This window comes from Phalaenopsis equestris, unplaced genomic scaffold, assembly GCF_001263595.1.
Source record: "Phalaenopsis equestris unplaced genomic scaffold, ASM126359v1 Scaffold000240, whole genome shotgun sequence".
Classification (NCBI taxonomy): Eukaryota; Viridiplantae; Streptophyta; class Magnoliopsida; order Asparagales; family Orchidaceae; genus Phalaenopsis; species Phalaenopsis equestris.
This window is the reverse complement of record NW_018164682.1, coordinates 1,814,535-1,823,304: the sequence shown is the minus strand read 5'-3', so window position 1 is coordinate 1,823,304 and position 8,770 is coordinate 1,814,535.

The following is an 8,770-nucleotide window of genomic DNA, read 5'->3' as shown; positions in this document are numbered from 1 at the left end:
AATTGTTCGCTGACGCAGAAGAAAATTGTTATAGATTTCTTTCAGGATTAAAGGATTTGATCGAACAATCGTTGGTGACTTTGGGGATCGATGAATATTTGATATTAGTGGATTGAATTAAAAGAGTGGAGATTGATTATCATCTTACTAAAATGCATATGGAAGCGCACAAGAGGAAGAGTATTGATGCAGGAAAACATGTTGATCAATCAGAAGAATCCAATGAGAAATGGTCCAAGTACAACTCGAGTGGATTTAGCAAAGGTACGACTCAAAGTATTGTAGACACTTGTGCCAAATGTAGAATATAGAATAAGTGTGAATGATTAATGGACTGTAGACATGTTATTGGTGTCATCAGCTTGGACATATAACGAAATATTATCCATCGCTTGACTAGAATACCACTAAAGAATAGAAATCAAGTGGAGCTTCTTCATAGATGACTGTGGGTGGGTAGAAAGGGATAAAGTCTATAACTTCAGTTCCTACCTAAGGTTAACCAGGACAACATGTTTGACCTTTAGTTTATTCTCTGACTCATAGTAAACTCAAAGAAACAACTATTGCTGATGATGATGAGATATGATGAGTTCGGCTTTTTCTTAGATATAAGGGTGTTTTCCTAGCATACTATCTTGCTTCAGTAACTATGTCTAGTTATTTGAAGTTTAGTTGAGTTACTTTATATAGATTCTTTACCTTATGATGATTACCATTTATGTTAATGAATGACCCCTTTTATCATGAAATTTATGGATAACTGATGTTGACTTGCTTAATAAGAAACGACTTGTAGTTTATTTTAAAATTTAAAGGACAAAGTTTTAAATTGCGGAAGATTGTGACATCCCATTTTAGTTACTTGGGGAAAAAAAAATAAAGAATCGAAGAAGTTGAAGTGAGGAGTAGAGCAAATGGAAGAGGAAGCAAGGGCTTCAGAATCCAAGGAGGTGACTCTGCCTTATAAATTGTCATATGAGGGGAACTTATCCGAGAGTTAAATGATGGTGTTTAAGATTGCACTGTTGGGTTAAACCGTAGTGTCCATCGAGAAGGAGCCAAAGCCTTGGCTCTTATGACTTGTGAGGGCCAAAAGGACAGTGACCAACTCATGGCATTAAATGTTTAGGAAGAAGACTAGTTGAATATCGCAGGTGAAGAAGAAAAAGGGGTTCGCATGCAGGAAAAGGGGTTCTCGACCAAGATTTAGGGTAATTTTATTAAGTTTTATATATCATATATATGAGTTTAGTATTTAACTATTAAACTTAAGTGAATTTGATTTAAATAATAAAAAAAGGCTAGGGTCTTAATTATAAAAGATTTTTTTATAAATTAATAATATTTAACATTAATTTTGATTACAATAATGAAACTTAAAATGTAAAGTATTGAAATTTTAATTAAAAGTGTAATACAACAATAACTGATAATAAATTAAAACATAACTAAGTAAAGTGATGAATGAATATTTTATTTTTTATAGATGATAATTTGATAGAAGTAATACAAGCAAAATTTAGCAGACCGTCTATCATCGAGATGAATACTCATAATTTTAATCTATGATAATATCTTGTTTCTTCTTAACTATTTTGCATTACTAATAAATGATACTTGTACAAGCTTGTTTTAATTGATATATTCTTTTATTTATTACTCACATCGTTATGAATGTTATATGTTTGTAGCTACTTACTATCATATATATAATATATTGAATTGAATGTGATGATCACATGAATGATATGTCTACATTGACTGCTTATATGTGCATGATTGACTATTATAAGTCAGTCTTTTATGGTACTAAAATTACATTGATATTGAAGTACCTTAATTGATACAATTATTAGACGGTACTCTTGTGAAGGTTGCACATATATAGAACGATATAGATATTGCATTGATATAGTATGATTCCTTTAAGAACATCAAATTCTTAAGATATCAAATATTTATATTAATTTACTAAAAGCTTAATTGGCATGTATCTTACATTTTTTTCTTTTGTATTGTAGTAGTTTAGGAGTGTGAGTACTCATTCTTCATTTAACTTATTGTTGTTTTAAAGTAACATTTCAGGTTTAACTAAGTGATTAAGAGATGAGTGATAGAAAAAAAAATATATTTATAGATGATGTGGACAATCAACGACGAGTTAAATTTAATTATAATGCTTTAATTTAATTTGATCAGTGGCTCTTTCATTTGTTAGCCGTTAAATGAACATAGAGAACTTAGTTCCTACCATCTGACCGTTTGTAGCTGCCTTGGTTATTTCCAAGCTTCGGGCTAGGTCATAACATGCCCCTTCTCACATACACAGGTAAAGTTTATATGTTCGGTGATTCAAAATAAAATTTTACAGCTCTATAAAGTTTAATTCTTAATATTCAAATTATATACCACTCAATTTAGCAAGTACAATGCAATAATTATGTAAGTTTTTATTAACTCAGCTTACTGATTTTGATGTTAAATATATATGTTATCTATGAATTATCACATTGTCTTGGATGTTTAATAGATTGCTTCTGAATTGAAAATGATTAAATGATGAGTTCTTGAATGACGTTGGGTTTTTTGTAGAAGTGGCAAACTCAACTCTCGGCTTACCTTTTTTAGAGTAAGTTTCGATGCCTATGTGCGAAATATAAGAATCAAACATACTTAACACCATATCAAGTTGGATATGATTTATATCGTAGTAAATTTTAACTAAATTGTTGGTTTTAAACTTCTCATGATAAGCATGAACCAAACATTTACTCTTAAGTTGGTCTATCAATGAGCTCTCATCCTTCAAAAAGCTATGATCCTCTAAATGATTATGATTTTAGTAGATTAGGAGAAATTGTGTTCGATAGAATAAGAGCTTGTTATGCTAAATAAGTGGAGAAAGAGCCACCAAATAAATAAGCTCATATATTCTATGAATTAATGAATGCCACACATAAACCACTGTGATAAGGTTGCAAAATCTATTTTGATTTATCTATGGTTCTCAGAATGTTGATTATCAAAACATAATATAACATGTACGAAAAGTGCTTTAATTGGGTTACATGATTACTAAAATAGACACTTCAATTGAAAATTTAGTGACACATTACCTCTATAGAACCAAAAAAAAGATGTTCAAATTAGTGTTGACATCAGAGAAGATATATTATTGCATCAACAATTGCCTGTTATTCTACAAGGTTGATGCAATGGGACTCAGTGTGGATATCGCGAGGCTCCCATATTCAAACCTGAAAAATAAAAACGTAAGAGCCAAACGAAAAAATGATATAAGCATCTTTTATATGCAACTTATTCCACGACTTTAGAGACTATTTGAATTCATGTACACTGCTCTACATTTGAGATGTCATAAAAATATATCAGGCGAAATCAGTTCATTGAGTCATTCAACATGTGAAGAAACATAAAAATATTTTGATTGTACATATATTAAATTTACTGTAGAGTCAAAAACATTAGGTTTGGCTTTTGTGCTAATGATTTCATACCATACTATTCACTCAAGCCGCCTCACTCTACTCATGCATGTATATTCATCCATTGAGTCACCAGTGTACCATAGTTCATCACCTGTCACTGTACCACCACCACCTCCCAAATTCAATGCAGGTCCCTCTACTTCGATTAATCTAATTGTGTCTTGTGTCACAAGACACATGCAAACTGAGCCCACAAGAGATATGTAAGTATTTTAGAGCATAATAAAATGCACTTCAATTCCTATTTTATTATACAAATGCTAATATTTTTTTTCAAATTTTATCCATCTAATCAAGTCGTTCACGCCATTTGGGACATCATACGAAGCTAGTATGATGCTCCATACTTATCATGGAAGGAGATCTTAATTGGAGTCTGAGATATGTGGTTTAGAGAGGGTGAGATAAATCCAAAATAATAATATTAATTTGCATAATTGTATCCATCTAACAACTTGATGTTTATGATGCAAAAGAAGTACTCACGGTTACCTAAGCATCTTCTCAGATTCAGTGAAATTTTGAGGCTAGTAGGGCAGCCAATTTATGCAATATGTTCACTAATATATGCAAGATGTCTTGACCCAATTGTGCAAAGCTTGGGCCTCTCCTAACTATGTTACGAAGAGGGAGCAGACAAGACTAAAAATGGATTTAGAATAAAGGGGTGTGAGCTCCTCCCTACACACTTGAGGCATGTTATGCAAATGATGGTAAGAATTACTTTGTGCATTAAATATTAGTACATAATTATTTTTTAATAAATGTTTTCATATTTTAATAGGCTTAATAGTTTAGATGAGAGCCCACTGACGTTGAGCTAGATGCTCGTACGCATCAAAATTAGTCATACTACCTATGGGTCGACACACGATCCCAGACAGTCCATGTAAATGACATAGTAATTATTATATTGCTACAATTATTTTGAAAATTTATTTTATCTCTAATTACATTTTATATTTTTTTGTAGTACAAGCAATTGAAGGATGCTCATAGCCAGAGGTTAGGAGGAGCTCCTTGCTCTAGCATCCCAGTTTGTCCACCTAATTTTTGACTTTTTGACAAAAGCCGCTAGGAGGAAGAAGAAGGGAATGAACTAAGACAGGTTCACAAGGACTTGCTTATGATGCACGACACTCCTCCAATCAGAGCTCCACATCCATGGACGTTGAAGTTTAACATGTAGGTTACGCCATTCACGATTGACATGAAGGCGCAATTCACCACTTAGCTTGTTGAGATGGAGGTGAGAATGGAGAGCAGACTAGAGGAGGTGCGACGTGATGCACATTGACTAGGGAAGGAGCTACTAGAGATGGTCGATGATGAGATTGATCATAATAAGCTGTCTTTTATTTTTATATCAATGTTGTCATTTCTACAAAGGATGTTGTCATTTATGCAGAGGACATTTGTCACTATGTAAATATTTTATTGTCATACATTTATGTGCTTAATTTTTCATTTATTGTGGTTTAGTACATTGATATTGTCTATTTTTAATTTGTGGAGTCTTTATGTGGCTCTACCGTCTTTAAAATTATATGAGTTTAGTAGTATTCTGTTTTATGATGCGATTGCAGGTGTAGAAATTATAATCAGACTGAAGTATATTTTATACGATACAATCATTTGTTTTATTATTATCGATGGATGTGACCGTCAATTTCTCAATAAGCAGAAATCGATGGGAGAGACCCTTCTCATACTTATGATTTTTTAAAGGTAGTATTTGTCGTCGTATTTTTGAATTCTTGTAGCAAATCTCTATGTTTAGTTTAGTTATTTTATTTTTTGTTTTATTATAAAATTAAATTTTTTAATGCCTTTTTGTTTTCCATTTGCAGGAAAATTACATTAAGGTTACTCGCTTTATGCTTTATTCACTGTGAAAATTTCAAATCATTTTGATTATTATTATAATTTTTTTTATGATTTAACACGTATTTTATTGATTTTATTTAAATATGAAAATTACATTAATTAATTTCTTTTAATTTTTGTTCCACATTGTTCATCTTTGCTTTCTGATTCCACAATATTCTGCCTTATATTTTTATGATTTCTTTTCCATTATATATGAATTTTAAAGTTTTGTTTTGATTCTCCTATTTTTTTAATCTTTTATTAAATCAATTATCCGACTCACCAAGCCACGCTAGCTTCTGCTTTCCACACGACAACCTCAAAACATATCACTTAAACATATGACGCCTTCAGATTGGATGACCAACTATTGCAAATGATTGCGGGACAATATTTGGTCTCTGCTATGATCTAGTTCGGTTCCCTTGACTTTTAACCTCCGTCATCCAAATCAATCATAACGAAATGGACGACATTTGTTCATCGTTTGAACAGGATGATGAACCAAAGCTGTTTGTGAATTCTCACATGATTTGTGAGATCAAGCATAGATTTTTATGTCCTTAGGGTTCAATACTATGATCAAAATTCAATTAACAAATAATTTCTTTCAAAAATGATCACTACTGAGAGTATATTGTCTATAAAGTTTGAGTTATACAATTGTGGAAGTGATGATCTATGAAATTGTTTGCTTTAGAATGATTGTTTGGACTCCACACACGTTCCTCTTGCTCCAATTTGAAGAGCTAAAGGGAGGTTTGGTATGGCTTAAGATTGGCTTGTTTATGGGTTTATTTGGAGGCTTGGAATTGGCTAGAGCAAGCTTGAGTTTGGTTGGAATGAATTTGAAGTGAAATTGTGGATTGGTTTGAAGTGTAAGGTTATATGAAAGATGATTGGAATTTGCAATTTGGAAGGGTTATGATGTGCATAAATGTGGGAAGGGAGTGAGGTTTGATATGGCTTTGGATTAAGGTTTAGATTGGGTTTGGGCTGGTTATGAAATTATTTAAGTTAGAATTTGCAATGTGCTTTAGATGGGTTAGGTTAAGCTTAAGGTGATGGGAAGATGTACTAAGTTGTAATTTGGTTTAATTTTTTTTTATTATTGAATTTTAGGTTTGATTTTATTTAAAATTTATTTCTCTTATGATTTCATTTTTTAATGCTTTTTTATATCAAGTTTTTATATTTTGAATTTGTTTGGTCCATTTTACTTTGATTGATTTTAATTTTAATTAATTTCACCTTTATTTCTTAGAAATGAGTTTTATTTTGTTCAAATATGAATTTGATTCTTGATGAATTTAATTTCAATTTGTTTCACGAGTTTTAATTTCATTAATTTTAGAGTTTTTTGTTGACATTTTAAATTTAATGGATTTGGTTTTAATTGGATTATTATTTTCTTATTTTGATTTTAATTAGTGTAAGCTCAATTATAGTTCAAGTTGAAGATTAAACCAAGTGTGATTTCTTTAAAGTGAAGAAATGGTTAAAAAAAGACATTTGGGAAGAGATTGGAAAGGATTCAAAGAAGACTAAGTAAAAGACCCAAGTCTTTAAGGTCAAAAGGTAGCTTAAAAACGACATTTTCAATCCTATGGGAACTCAACTTAAACTTCAATGGCCTAATTTTAATCAAAGCGATTTATGTGTCTTTTTTCTTTCTATGTTTTCACAAGAAATTTCAAAGTTACATTCTTTTTGCTCTTCACATTTAGCTTCTTCTTATTTTTAAGTGAAAAAGAATGGATGTTTGTTTGGACCCTCTTCATCATCCTTGAAGCATACATATTAAGGTAAGCTAGTACCCTCCATATTTGGCATTTGGATTATAACCCACCTAGATGATTGTTTCTAATGGCCTAACCTAAAATTGATTTCTAGGGTTCTCAAAGCCCAACCACCAAATTTAGGACTTCATCTCTAGCTTTTTCAACTACCTCTTCTGTATTAGTAGCTTTATTATCAACAATTCTTTTTTAGGCATCTTTTAATTAGTAATAATAAACTTCATGACACTTTCTCTAGTTAAAATCATCCTTTAGATAGGTTCTCTAACAATTACTCATCTTTCAATTTTTTTCTTGCCAATGTCCTTTGGTCAACTTTTAATTGATTCTCCAAACTTTTAAAAGAAAACTTTTTCTATTAGTCAAGATTTCCTATTATCATATACTTTCAACATTGAGAACAACTCCTTTAATACAATGAAAATAGTCCCTTATTCAAATGACTCATTTGTACCTATTTATAATCTATTAATAACCCATTTTTCGATGTCTTTTTAAATACTATCCAAATTGGGTCTACCCATATCTCCTCTAACAATAACTTGCCCTATTCTAACTTTGTCTACCCTAATATAGTTTGGTTTTCAAGTTGATAGGTTTCATTGATAGCCTTGACTTAGACTCTTGTTGTTGTAAGGACTGAAAACTAATGCACAATTAATCCACTAATTAATTACTACTATCCCACTTTTATTAGCTCAAAGTTCCTCTTATATGTTGCATCTATAGTTATGTGTAGTGTCAATAATCTAATCTTCTCCATCCATCCCCTAACACATTATCACCCATTCCAAACTTGTTAGAGCACACACACATATATTACAACGACTTTGTAGGAAGGCTAATAGTAGTCTTGTTTCTCCTTTTACATAAGTATTTTTAAAGTAACATAAGTGTGCATGCGGTGAGCTACCTAGATTACTCAGACTCCTTCATGCAACATATTATTTTCTACTTTGATAGCGGAATCCCTCCCCCTCAACATTCTAATATAAATTCACTCATCACGTATGCCTTTTCTCATCTTCTACGCACCATCGCCCTCTCCCGGGCTGCATGACGCTTCCTGAACGACTAAAAGTATGTAGTTGTCCACATTAGGAAGTCATTATGTCAACTTTTGGAGTTAGTCAACCATACACAAGATTTGATTATATGCTGAACTTAATTATACTTAGACATTTGTTTGTGGGAAGTCATCACCTCAAAATTTAAGAGTTTCCCGTCTTATCTTGGTTTTTATACATCATTGACTACCTCTACATTTATACATAGCAAGCAGTACTTCAGCTGAAGCTGAAACCTAGGGGACAATAATAATCCCAATAACTATGGATAATCACTTTAATATATAGATTTATTTTTAAGAGATTAATTTAGGCTACTTATTATGCATTTCGCTTTGTATGATTTAAGTATTTTCTAGAGAAGCATTCCAAAGGACTTCGTGCTTTACTTTTCCTCTTTAAACATCCAACCTTATCTTCAATCAATCATTGGGTCTTTTTATTTTAAATTAATGCGGGCATCAAAGAACCAGGTTTAATGAAATCTGAAATGAATTTGATATAATATATATATATATATATA